Genomic DNA, 14,249 nt, shown 5'->3' on the forward strand with positions numbered 1-14,249 from the left:
TTTAGGAGCCTTCGCTGTGAGCAAGCTCGGGTCTCAGTGCTGTCCTTGTCACAGCAGAGCTATGAACTAGAGATGTTGTCAATACAAGTAATATTCAAAGTGTTCTGAAATCAGTGGACCCTTAAGCAGCTGCCCATGTTGCACAGCTGAGACAAGAAGACAGGCAGGAAGCTGGGTGCCCGGATTCCAGAAGCCACTGTCCTTGATATACCTTAATTGTGCCTAGTCTCAGGGAGTCACCATGGAGACGTGGTTAACCCTGAATAAGGGCTCGTGATGTTTCTTCAGGAAGCGCCTGTGTGGCCATAGGTGCGTGGAGTCACCTTGGGCTCTGGAAGATACGGGCATATGCCTTCAAGCCGTGAGGAGCACCACCAGCACCAGAACACTCGCTTCCCATCCAACTCCAGAACCAGCATCTGGCCTGGAGCTCGTGCGGTTAAAGGCCATAGAACCTTCCCTGTCTTCCTGCAGGAGCCTGGTGCACACACATGTTCACATTTATTCCACAGTATTTACGAGCACCATGTGGGCCGGGGCAGGGAGAACCCTCACCATGGAGCCCTGAAGACCCCACGTGTCCACAGTCACGCAGGCAGAGCTTGAACCAGAACCAAGCTGTCTTGGTGGAAATGCTTCTGACGCTCCTGCTCAGCCCGTCTCCCGAGTAGCTCCCGCCTGCCCTGCAGGGAGACGTGCCCGTGCTCTCCTGGCTTCTGTGAGGGATGGGCATTCCTGGCCCGCCCGTCTCAGGATGGAGGAAGGGGACTGTATGCCACTCAGTGACATCCAGACCTGGCTCCTGGGCACTGCTGCATCCTGAGACTAGCAATGCATGTGCAGTGATGTTCTTTTGGAGAGTGGGACGCAACCATGGAGAGCGGGCACCTCGGGCTGGTCTTTCCTCGGTGATTTGAGAAGTACACCGTCGACACCTAACAGAGCTGCTATGTATCTTTGCCAGCTGTGCCAATCACACCTGTCTGTGCCAATTCCATTGCTTTGCCATGTGTAGAACCAGCGCACTGAGCAGAACAGACGTGGTGGCTTTTCTGCTCAGCTGTTGTGCATGTGTGCACGCACATGTGCATGGGTGATTACAAATCATACTATAACTAGATTCTGTGCATAGAAAACTTGATATTAAGACTTCCGTGAGCTGTGTGGAGCGGGGAGGAGGGAGGAGGTGGGGCAGTCGGCCTTGCTCTTGCAGGGTGCTTCCCATCTGAGCCCCCCCTCACACCAAGTGTGGGGAACTCTGGTGCCCTTCATCCCAGGACTCATGATGTGCAGCCCTCATTCTGTAGCTAGAGTGCCCAGCACAGGAGAAGCATGGCTCCCTGGAGCCGCCCAGGGTCTGGACCTGGAAGCCTGGCTCCTCCAGGAGGGATGGTTTGGGTCTGGAAAAGTTGCACTCCCTCATGGATGACACCACTGAGCTGTGGGGGCAGAGCTCACCTTCCCTCTCGCTCGGATGGCAGAAGAACCCACAGGGGGAGGAGAGCCCAAGTGCTCCTGCACCACAGTATCCTCTGACTGAGCACTAACTGTTGGGATGAGACAGGACAAGGTGAGCTCAGGGCGGCCCATGGCTCCATCAACTTTCCTCTATTTGTGCTTGGAGGCCCCGAGCTTGGTCTTCAGCAGAGCAGCCGCTAGAGGCTTATTGAGAAGAGTTCCAGGGGCTACGATGCTGACCCACTGGGGCCTCTGAGCCTTTCTCTCCCTTCTTGCTTTTAATCTTGAGTAGAAAGTTTAAGACAGGCCTTCCCCAGACTTCAGCCCTGTTCCCAGGGGCTGCTCAAATGCATTTTCTTTTAAAGATAGAGAGAGGAGAGAGAGAGAGAGAGAGAGAGAGAGAGAGAGAGAGAGAGAGAGAGAGAATATTTTTAATATCTTTGTTTGTATGTGGTGCTGAGGATCAAACCCGGGCCGCACGCACACCAGGCAAGCGCGCCACCACTTGAGCCACATCTCCAGCCCCTCAAATGCATTTTGATAAGACCCAAAATATCAAGGAGTACACAGCACGGGGAATGGGTACTCTTCAAATTTCTCATGTCGTTTTTCTAAGTTTCCTGGCTTTCCTTGCAGTTGTTAGAGGTCATGTGACTGATCCTGACCAGTGGACTATCAATGCAAGCGATGTGTGTCACTTCTAGATTGGGGTGGCTAAGAGCTGCATGCTTCCTCCTGATGTCCCCTGTCCTCTTCGATGATCCTGGAGGCCACAGACTTGCAGAAAGTGCGTCTGTAAGATCCAAGGGAATATTGACTAACTCATCAGGCTTACCTAAATAAATAAGAAAGGATGAGGCTTTGGTATTTGTCCTGTTACAAGGTATCATGAAAAATACAGACTGCCCATCCCCAAGCCTGTCTCTAAACCCCTTCCAACCAGTGCAGGTAAGACAGTGTATTGGGAGAAGCCTCCTAGGACAGAAGTTGTGTGCTTAGTCAGAGGGTGCTGTGCTACAGGATAACTGTAAGTTCCCCAACTCAGAAATGTCTCTGCACCTTCTTGAGTGGCATTAGTCTCAGCTGCAGGGGAAATGGAACTCCCTGGGTTAGGGATGTTGAGAAGACATAGGCAGAGGAAGACTTTTCCAACAGAGCATGGGCTTTGAATTGAGCTGGACCCAGAAGGATGATATTTCATGCAAAATGAAAGATACTAAGTCTGTTCATTTATACAATAAGTCAGATATTAGAACCAAAGGAGATCTTAGAAACAATCTGTTGAAACCATTCAATCTAATTCACACACTGGATGAGGTCCACTGGGATCCCAGCCTCTGTAGTCCTCTGGGAAGGCAGAGGTAGGGGGTGCCCCACCCATTACCTCTGGATCCTTCCTGTGAGTTCTGGGTTGGGCGTCAGAAGTGGACCTCGTTGTCCTGGTGGCCTGCACGAGTGTGTCCGGGTTGCTGGAAACCATAGCAGCATCTACCTCCATGGCTGTGCCTGATGCTCAGAGATGCTGGGGCCAAACCTGCCCATGGGGAGGATACAGGAGGGGGAGAGGTTAATGATGAGGCTCATGATGAGTAGGCTGGGAGCAGCCTTAGAAGGAGACGTGTCTTCAGTCATGTAACCAGGTCTGCCTACGTTAAGGTGAGAAATGCCACCTGCCCTCCTGGTTGAGGGCGGCTTGTTCTCTTTCCTGCTGTTCCTTCTCTTTCACCCCCAAGGACCCCATCTTTCTTCTTTGTCTCCATTATTGGTCTCTTCCTATTGCATGTTCATGCTATGTTTCTCAATCACTGAAAACAGAAAATTGTAGAAACTAGGAAGGGACTGAAGGGCAGGTTGGCCGTGGAGGGCTTTTGTGGACATAGAGGGCCAGGTGGACTTTCACGGTCACATCTTCTTTAGGGGAGAGAGTTTTTGGCGTGGCTGAGCAAGTTTTGTAAAGAAGGATAGTGTGCATTAAAAATTCAGTTTAGATCAGGCTTGGCTTTCTCCATATGTGTTCCTGCCTAGAATTGTTATGGGATGAGCCTTTCCCAGAAATTACCCATGAAACACTACTCACAGACCATCTTTTGTAAATAACTGATTGGTTATAAAGGGGACTGCAACCAGACCTGAATGTCCACTCTGAAGTTCCCAGCAAGGCTCTGCCTTCAGTTGAGACTTGTAGCAGCTCAGAACAGAAAGAATCTATTCCAAGGAAGGGCAGCTGTGCTCAAGATTAGGAGCATGCATAGAACTTCCTCACAAACCCGTGGGATGAAGGAAGCAGGGGGTCTTATGAGTCTCATAACTATGTACCTGTATAATCTATGTAGTCGCACGACACAGTGCTGAAGAGCTACCTAGGCTTTGGGATGAAACCTTAATTTTTGTTCTGGGTTTTCCAGTTTGTATCTTGGTGACCTGGGGAATATTCCTAATGCCTCTAAGCCTCAGTCTTATGTTTACAAAGTGGGGATGATAAATGGGCCCTTGCCTTCAAGTTCTGTGGGGGGTTAAATGTGAAGATTATGGAGAAGAAAATATGCCCTCTGAGCAGGACCTGAGATGCTCCGTGGGGAATCCCCCTGCCATTCGAGGAGCCCACCTCTGCAGTACCTGAACATGCACCCCTTTCCCTGGACACAGAGCAGGGTGACATTCCTCAGCCTCTGTGACAGTTGGATGCGGCTACATGCCTGAGTATTAGCTAAAGAGATGAGACTAGAATCAAGGCGAGCCCCATCCAGCCCTGTCCCTCAGAACCCCACCCACAGTCTTGTGTGGCTTCCCCTGCACTGTGCGCCTCAGCTGAGCATGGCAGGCACGTAGCTGCTTGAAGGTGGTGGGGCTGTGACCTAGAAGAGAGACCCTGTTAGACTAGAGCATCCGTTCTAACTCTGTGAGAAGACAATACATCTTATCTTGCTTTAGCCAGGACTCCTGTCTCCATGCATTTGGAGCAGCAGTTAGTCTGACCTCCCTTTATAATTCAGCACCCCACTGTTCTGACGAGGAGGGCCGGTGATGGATCTTTTCACTGCCGGGTGGGGCCTTCCCCCCATGACCAGTTGTGCCTGTTGATGATGAGGCCTGTGTTCTGAAAGTTTGCTGGCTCCAACTTAAAATGCAATTTCAACACCTTGGGGCACATCTAAGCCACATCCCCAGTAGAAGTTGGGGTCTACTGACTACAGTGGTAGAAGTTTAGAAGGCAAAGCGCCAGCCATATGACTGAACTTTGAACAGAGACAGTGATGTGACCTACCTCAGATACACCTTTTGTAAATAATCATCACTATCACTGTCACCGTCATGTCACATTCATCTTCCTCTTCATTATCACCGCCACCATCTTCTTCATCACCATCATCTTCATCACCATCATCACCATTACCACCATCATCACCACCACCACCACCACTACCATCACCATCACCATCACCATCATCACCTCCATCATCTTCATCACCATCATCACCAGCACCATCATCATCCTCATGACTAAATCTACACACTTGTGTGTTCACTCACTAAACAGATTTTGAGCAGCTACCGGGCGCAGGACATGGTCCATGCTCTGGAGGAACCTATATTAGGGAAAGGAAATATCAATAAACACATAATCCAGGGAACATGGGAGGGAGGTTTTTTATTTTTATTTTTTGTAATAAGTGCTATAAAGAAATAAAGCCAAATAAGGGTACTGTGGAGGATCCTGTTATTTTAAATAGGGTGGCAGGAAGGGATCTCTAAGCACAGACCTGGAGTCAAGGTGAAGCGCAGCTCTGTCGTGATGGACAAGCATTTGACATCAGTACTGTCAAGATGCGGGCCATCTCCGTCCTCACTGCTGGAAGTGATCATGTGTGTTGTGTTTTTCAAATTCTTTCTTTTCTCTTTCTCTTTCTTTCTTTCTGGGGATTGAACCCAGGGTATTCTACTATCGTGTTACATCCTCTGTTCCTTTTTATTTTTGTTTGGAGACAGGGTCTCACTAAGTTGCTATGGTTACAGTGTGGAGCCTTTCCTGATTGACCCTTTCACTTAGTAATATGCATTGAAGTTTTCCACATGTCTTTTCATGACCCATCATCTCATTTTTCTTTTGCATTGAGTAACATTCCATTTTCTGGATACCACAGCACTTATTTATCATCTACTGGAGGACATTTGATTGCTTCCAAACCTTAGTAACTATGGATGATGTTTCTGCAAACAACTGTGTGCAAGTTTTGTGCGGACGAAGTGTTCAATCAATGTGGGTAAATACCAACGAGCAAAACAGCCGGTTGTGTGGTCAGAGCATAGTCAGTTGGGTAAGAAGCTGTCAAACTGTCTTCCAAAGTGATTGCACACTGGGCTCTCCCACCAGGAACTGCTGAGTGCTCCGGCCCTCCACCTCCTTACCAGAACCTGCTCTTACAGGTGCTGTGGCTCTGGGCTGTTCCAGTTGGTGTGCAGGGCTTCTCGGTGGTGCTGTGGCTTGGGATTCCTGTTGCCCTGGGAGGTGGAATATCCATTCACGTGCTCACTGGCAATCTGATATGCTCCTCATTTTTAAACCAGGCTGTTTCATTTCTTATTGATGAGTTTTAAGAATTTTTTGTATATTTGGATGACAAGTCTCTATGAAATATTTCTTTTGCAAATACTTCCTGCCAGCCCATGGCCTGCATTTTTATTTTATTGGCAATGTTTTCCAAAGGGAAGGTTTAATTTTAATGAAATCCAGCTCGCCAGTATTCTTTTCTTGGTCATTCTTGAGTGTTGAATCTGAAATGTTGTCACCACACCCAAAGCCATCTAGCTTTTTCTCTTATGTTATCTACTGGGAGTTTCAAGTTCACATTTAGGTATAATCATCCTGAGTTAATGGTTCTTGAAGAGTGCAAAGTCTGTGTTTAGATTCTTTTCTATTTTTTCTTTGCATGTGGAAGTCTAGATGTGCCCACGCCATTTGGTGAAAAGATGGATCTCTTCTCCCCATTGTGTTGCCTTTGCTTCCTTGTCAAAGATCAATTGATCATATTTACATGAGCCCCCAAAGCTTTTTTTCCTTCATTAGTCATTGGCTTCATGAATTATGTTATAGTCATGAAAAACAGACAAATGCACAGTTAACGGGTGGTAGTGGTAGGATACACACCTGGATCCATGTGATATAGGTTCTCCACAGAAGTATTGACAGAAGTATTGAGATTCCTTGAAACTCCTTCACACACCATCCCCACTCATTACTCCTGCTTAATGTTAACTGTTACCAATCACCTCTGCCCCACACACTATAAAAAGCATGCCCAGCTTTGCTCGTCCCACCCCTCCCCAAAGAAGGGTGAGGGCCGACCATAATTTGTTGGTGTTTTTTATTCTCTTAGTTCCTTTAGGGAAGGGTCTAGTTGGTTTGTCCCAGAGGTCAGCACAAGGCTCCACCCAGAGATGGCGATGAGGAGGTAGTACTGGAGCACATCATCCATTGAGGGTGTCTTCTCGGGGTGGGAGGGCTCTGGAGGGGCTGGCGCTTGGCACTGAGTCCTGCCTCAGGCGGTCTGTGGTGTGACCTTCACGGGGCTTCAGGGATGCCGTGGTCTCTTTCAAGGGAGCCTCAAGCACACGGGCTCTTCCTCTGCTCCATTGTTCTTGAGGAAATGGAGATGGAGCCTGTGAAGGTAGGCCACGGGTCCCTGAGAGGTGAGTGTGTTTGCACGGACATGGGGAGAGGTCCAAGAGCTTCTTAGACCTAAATCCACTGAACTGTAAAGATGGCTGGGCAGGGACAATAGTTAGAAGGGACAAAATCAATAGAAATTCAACACTTTTTGTTTTACTAACCTCCCTTTTTATTTTAAGTAACATCCATTCCAAACCCTACTAAAACCCCCTCTATTTCTTCTACAAAATTAAATAAAACCCAATCTGGACTGTAACTAGAAAGTACGACCCTAAAGCAAGACCAGGAACACAGTTATCTGCCTCTGAAACCTCGTCTGCTTCCCACCTGATGGAAAGCAAGCAGGCTTTCAAAGCCACGGGGCGGTGAGTCTCTGGAGATGTTAGAATTTCCACTATGAAAGAATGTTTCCTCCAACTTCTATCATGAAGCAGTGAAATCCTCACCATCACTAACCACCATGAGGGAGACCTTCCCCCATCCAGGAGAAACGGGGGAGCAGCAAGGTAGGCTCCTGGGAGGAGCTGGAGCTGGGCGAGCCTCCAGCTGGTGTGAGATGGCTCACAGGTGAGGGGCAGAGACAGGGTTGTGAGGTGACAGGAGAGCCCCCAGCCTACCTCTCCCACACCAGTGGTCTCCCCACAGCCCCTGGTGGGCTTCCTGCAGGGGCAGCTCACAGTGGAACACCAGAACAGTCTGCCTTTAAATATGGGAATCATTCCCAAAATGTCTTTGTGGGCAGCTGGTGAGACACAAAATAAACACAGGCCTATTTGCAAGTAAGCAGGAATTAGCATAATCAGCAGCTGCAGCGTCACCCATGGACACAGAGCTCCAGAGAATTTCCTTCCTTCTGAAGCAGAGTCGGGTCGGGACCTGCCTGGGATAATGAGTTACTTGCCCCCGCGAGTGTCCTGCAGACCCCACGGGCTCCCGGCTTGTGCATCCTCCAAGGCTTCCAATTCAAGCAGAAAATAGCTCAAGGACCTAATGCAGCATGCCAGGGGTTAAAAATAAGTTTCCCTTGTGCAGAATGAATTTTTTGAAAAGAGTGTTTTTATTTTCCACTGTCCAAAATGTAATAGGTGATTTTTAGTCATCTATGAAAAAAGGTTTGTTAAAAACCTCCTCTATTTTGTCACCAGGAGAAAAATGTAAGAGCAAACAAAGGGGCACCTGGGAAATGAGAGCTTTAGATTTTCCTCTGGGGGAGGCCAGCCAGTGGGCTGCACAGGCCACGTTTCCAAGCCCGGGAAAGGCAGTCTGGGTGCCCAATATTTAGAACTGGACATCACGCTGGGTGACCACGAGAGTTTTCTGCGCAGTCTCAGCCTTTACCTCTTGGTGCTGGAGTAGCTGAAAATGAGATTATTTGTACACTCAAGACAATATTTACTCACCTCAGCAGAGGAGGGAGCACGTACAGACCTTCATTCCTCCCCCTGTTCCCTAAACAACAGCCATTTACACAGCATTTGTGTTGTATCAGGCATGAGGTGTGATCTAGAGATGATTTAAGGAATAGGAAGCACACAGGTTCTAGGCAAATGCCACGCTACTTCATATACGGGACTTGAGTGCCCTTGATTTTGGTGTCTGCAGGTCCCCGAGGAGACAGGGGAAGGACTACACTGTACAAGGACTTGTTACTGGTGAAGTTGAGCCTTTTTTGCTCAATATTGCTTATTGGTATTTGTTCTTTGATGAATCATCTTTTCATAATCTTTGTTAATTTTTATTTTGATTTTTTAGGGCTCTTTATATGTTAGAAAACTCACATGGAGTCCCAGCTCTATATCATATTGAAGATGTGGACATTTCAATCTTGGCATAGAGTAATACCTCACCACAGGGTATTATATTTCTTAGGTGATGTTTTATATTGACATATTCCCAGATTTGAAGCTCAGTATTCTTAGCTCAAGTGCCTAGATGACAATTGTCATCCTTCTGGGGTCAGTCTTGTGCTCAGGTACATGCTCAGGTCTTGCAAATTGGAACCGAGTGACATATCTGGTTTCAGTGAAAAGAGGAACCCAGAATAGAAACATAGACATGTGAAGAATTGGGGAAAGACATGCTAAGAATGAGCCTTCCCCTCTGCTTAGGATTTAGACAGGGGCCAAGAACACCTCACCTGGTATCAGGAAAGGCCAGGTCACCTACACAATCTGAAATATTCCAGTGTCCATCGGAGAGCCGAGGTTTGGAGGCCACCAAGTAAACTGAATCCTAGGAAAGGATGGGAACCTTCACAGAGAGACAGGATGACCAGACACTTTCACCTGTGTCAGAATGTGGGATGAAGAGGTGGCTGTCCTGCGGGTGGCCGGGGTGGCCAGTGAAGAATGTTCAGGAGTGGCTAAAGACCAAGCATGAATGGGCAGGACAGGCTGGAGAAGCTGCAGGCCCCAGACACACAGGGGTCCAGATGCACATGGAAGTCCTTCCCTGGACCTTGGACAGGTGCTCAGGGGAAAGACTGAAGCCAGGACAGCTCTCGCTAGGGTGCCCTTGCATACACATGAAGCCCTGAAGCTTCTTGGGTAGGAAAACTATACTCTCCCTGCTCCCCAGAAGTTCTTCCGACTAACCCAAAGCAGGACATTGCCAGGGGCATGGAAACAAGCCCTTCACCCCCAGGACACGGACAGCCCATCGCTCCTGCAGGAGGAGCAGAGGCACAACCTTCTGACCTTTCTAAGATGGGGGTGGGGTCTCTTGGATTCCCAGGACACAGACGATGATTCTCTGCTGCTGGTTGGGGCACAGAATAAAAAATTCCCCAGGAGATCCAGGAAATCCCAGGGGCGAGACTCCACATCCATGAGGCAGAGACTGGACACCACACAGGAGGAAGGAGCTCTGAAGCTCCCCGCCCGAATCCCATGTCCCCAGACCCTGCTTAGGACTGAGGCTGAATTAGGACAACAAAGAAACCCACATCCCAGTAACGAGTCCATGAGAAGTGACAACTTGTATGCATAGATATTAAAAATGAAATAAACATACAACGGAATATCATCACTCCACCAAAACAAGAGGCTAATTATAAATGTGGCAATAATGGTTGCATGGACAGAAAGAATTCAGTCCCAAAATAATCCAATATAATTCTCCAATTCCATTTATTTTAGTTTTCTTGAGGTAGAAGACTAATTTATTGTGTCAGAAAGAAAATAGTAGCAGCTTGGGGCCAAGAGCAGCTGGAGGGACAGGCAGAGAGGGAAGGGAGGCTTTGGGGAGATGAAAGTGTTGTGTATCTTAATTGTGGTGGTTTCCTCTGTGTCTAGGGTCTTAGGCTTTGCGTAGATGTAGCTGGTGTGTTTTTTAAAGACATAAATTATACCTTATTAGAATTGATCAAAACAGTGAGGTTGGTTTGCTGTAGAAGATGCCTCTCCCAAAACTGGACGGAGAGGAGCATCAAATGCTCGGGCAGATGGTTCTAGTGATGCGGAAAACCGCTTTTGGTTCCAACTCCATCTCTTTCACTTTCTCCAAGGGTACCATGTGCACACCACTCCATGCTCTGCCTCTGTTTCCATGGTTGCACAGTGGGAATCCAGGGAAGACCAAGGGCATGCCCTTGACCGAGGGGCCAGTCGTTCTGTCCTGCTGAGGTCCCAGAGAGCATCGTCGAAGGGGACGGACAGCCCCGCTTAGCCAGAGTGTAAGGTCCAGCAGTGAGACCAAGATGACAGCCCAGCTAATCACAGGAAAGCCTCTGCTGGTGTGTGCTGCCAAGAAGGCAAATCTGAGCGGTTCCAGGGACTACCGCTGGGTGCCACTGCAGACTGGTGTTTAGGAACGACGGCTCTGAACATGAGTTTGAACAGAGACCTGAATGGCGGGAGAACCAGACGTGCAGAGAAAAGTGGAAGTTCCCAGGCCAGGGAGAGAGTGTCTGCAAAGACCTAAGGCAGAGAAGGAGGTGTTGCGCTGGGGAGGGGCAGGTTGGTAGCTTGGGTGCCGCAGGCCAAGGGAAGAGGGAGGTTAGGCTTGGAAGGCTGGCCAGGCCCAGGGACTTGTGAGCACAGGTACACTCAGCCATGAAGACAGGTTTGTTCTGACCGTCATGCCAAGAATCTGGATGGCGAGCTGGTAGCCCTGACCAGAAGTCAAAGCTGTCAGAGGCCATCCCTGGTGCAATTGCCCTCCCACATCCTTGGTGTTATGGTTTGGATGTGAGGTGTCCCCCAAGAGGTCATGTGTGAGACAATGCAAGATGGTTCAAGGGGGAAATGACTTGGTTGTCAGAGTCTTAACCCAATCAGTGAATTATCCCCCTGATAGGGATTAACTTAGTGGTGGTAAGTGAAGTGGTGGGGTGTGGCTGGGGTGTGGGCATTAGGGTGTGGCTTTGGGTGTATATTTGTAACTGGCAAGTGGGGTCTCTCTCTCTACTTCCTGGTCACCGTGATGTGACCTGCTTCCCTTGGCCACCCTCTCCCACCACAATGTTCAGGCTCACTTCTACCCTGAGGATGCAGCTGGCCTTCTCTGAACTAAGACCTCTGAAACTGAGCCCTCAGATCAACCCTTCCTCCTCTATAATTGTGCTGGTTGGGTCCTTTGTCACAGCACTGAAAAAGCTGACTGAAACACTTGGCTAAGCTCTCGTGTCCCTGGGCCGAGGTCCTCCTTTTTTTATTGAGTTTCTCTCTCCTGTGGGAGTGTGGTAGAGCTGGGCCCTTTCAAGGACATTTACTGATGGTCAAGGGCCACTGCTGCCCACCCGGTGTGCAGAATTGGTGGCAAAGGATCGAGATGTGGGCCTGCATCCTGAGAAAACTCTGGTATCCGGGTCTTCTGAGCTCCCACCAGAACTGCCCATCAAGCTCTGCAGACAACAGGCTGAGGCTCCCCACTCTGTAGCTCCTGGCTCTCCAACTCCTCCCCCAAAACACCTCCAAAGGCTTCTGAACCACAGGGTCATGTTAGTCACCGCAGTGACCCCACTTCTTGTACCAATTTCTGTGTTAAGTTTTTGTTGCTTTGACCAAAATCCCTGACCAGAACAACTCATAGGAGAAAACTTTTATCTTGGGTTTACTGTTATAGAGGTTCAGTCCATGGTCGGCTGGCTGCATTGCTCTAGGCCCCAGGTGGGTGGAGCCTAGTGGAAGAGGGTGGACCAGAGGAACACTGATAAGCTCATAGCAGCCAGGAAAGAGAGAAAGGGAGGGGGAGGAGATACAATCTCCAGGGGTATGCCCCCAGTGACCCGCTTCCTCTGGTCCCATGGTACCTGTCTACAGTTACAACCCAGTTAGCCCATTCAAATTATTAATCCCTCAAATGACTTTACCCCACTGATTAGCTTACAGCTCTCAGAATTTAATTATTCACCTCTTACATGAATGCAGGAACTTTTAGGGGACACCTTAAATCCAAAACATGACAGTGCTTATTTAAGCTGTGACAGTGGTTTAAATCTGAGCCAGAACACTGGGTGCTGTTTTTCAAGGAGCTTTACACTCATCCCTTAGATTTTTTGCTTGCTTAGCATTTATTCTACCTTTTCCTCACTTTTTTTTTTGAGGAAACCTCAACTGTATCATCTATAGTTTTGGGGTTCACATTGATGTCAATCCACACCATCAGACTGGCCTGGATGACCAAGTATTATTTGCCTGATGGGTACATGACCAAACACAAGTCACTGAGAGCCATCCTAGGATTTTGCCTGGAGCCACTGGAAAACAGTGTTTTTTCTGAGTGTGCGCACTGTGAAGTCTGAGCAGATATTACCCACATGCCACATGGTACAACTGGAGAAGCTGGGGGGACAAATTTGCCATGACATGTGGAGAGTCCACCTATAAATTTCTAAATCCAACACAGAAACAAGGGCTTCTGTGGACTTAGATTGGACGCCTAGGGCAAGCTACACCTGAAACCAATATTTTGAATTTTTACCTTCAGGATCCAATAAATTCCACTTCCTTCAGTGACTGAGTGGAGTTTCCCACACTTGCAACCCTTCTTCCTTTCTTCAGTTAGCAAGCACCAAGTTCTGCCATGGCAGCTGGGCCCTGCCTTCTCACTGAGGAGGTGGGTGCTTCTGATCACTCTCTGGATGTTAGGAGGAGGCAGCCACCAGCTTTTGGGTTGAGCCATAATCAAGACAGTGTCCCTCAAACTGCTGTCATCTCGTGGCTTGCTGCCTGCCAGTGTCTTTGCATTGCTCGGCTGCTGCCTCCTCCTCCCTCCCTTCTTCCCTCCCTTTCTCTTCCCCTTTCTCTTCCCCTTTCTCTCTGCTCTCCCACCCCATATCTCTCTTTTCTCACTCTCTCCTTTCTTTGTCTCTCAATCTCTCTCTTACTCATTCTTGTTCTGTCAAAATTGGCGAAGGAGAAGAAGGGAGGTTCGATTCTTAACGCATTCAGCGCACCCGGGGTTCTCATTACGACGTTTTGCTTTTCCTTTCCCATCAAAAATTTAAAAAAATCATGAATTAGATATCCCCAAGACTTCTCAAGAAAGGAGGTGCTTTCTAGTGAATCTGCGGCCCTGGTCCTCCAGGGGATCCCCTTTCCTGGCACCTGCGAGGAGCTCAGGTGCGAAGCCTCACTTAGCCGATGAGTGAAGGTCCAGCTCCTCTCCTCTCCTTAAGTGCCTCCCTTTCTCGCAGGGGACAGTGCTCTCTGCCACTTTTCTCCAGCTTCTTCTCCATAGAGGGTCGTCTGGCAGTGTGGAAATAAGTGGATCATTTTAATGTATCTTCATCGACTCTGGCCAGCCTTTAGTCACCTAGAAGTACTTAGGGGGCCTGGCTGATGTTTTATGTACTTTAGGAAATGTCTTTTGATTCTCAAAGTGGTCAAGTCTCCCTCTAGAATTTCTTTGGAGTTTTGTTCCATGTTCCCATTGGATTTCAGATGGTATATTGGATTCTACTGAAGTTTTCAAATTTCATTTTCTGATTGTACATTTTCTGACTGCAGAGACATGGGCTCAATTAGGAAATTTTAATTTGAACTCACATTGCTTTGATGAAGTGTTTATCTTCAGATGTCTTCTTGTGCATCTCCTGTCCTCCTCCTCCTGGGGTATTTACAGAAGTGGGCAGCTTAGCAGCAGCATTCAGTGGTTGCAAAATGCTTTATGCCATTGGTTG

The sequence above is a fragment of the Urocitellus parryii genome, chromosome 3 (assembly GCF_045843805.1).
Source record: "Urocitellus parryii isolate mUroPar1 chromosome 3, mUroPar1.hap1, whole genome shotgun sequence".
Lineage (NCBI taxonomy): Eukaryota > Metazoa > Chordata > Mammalia > Rodentia > Sciuridae > Urocitellus > Urocitellus parryii.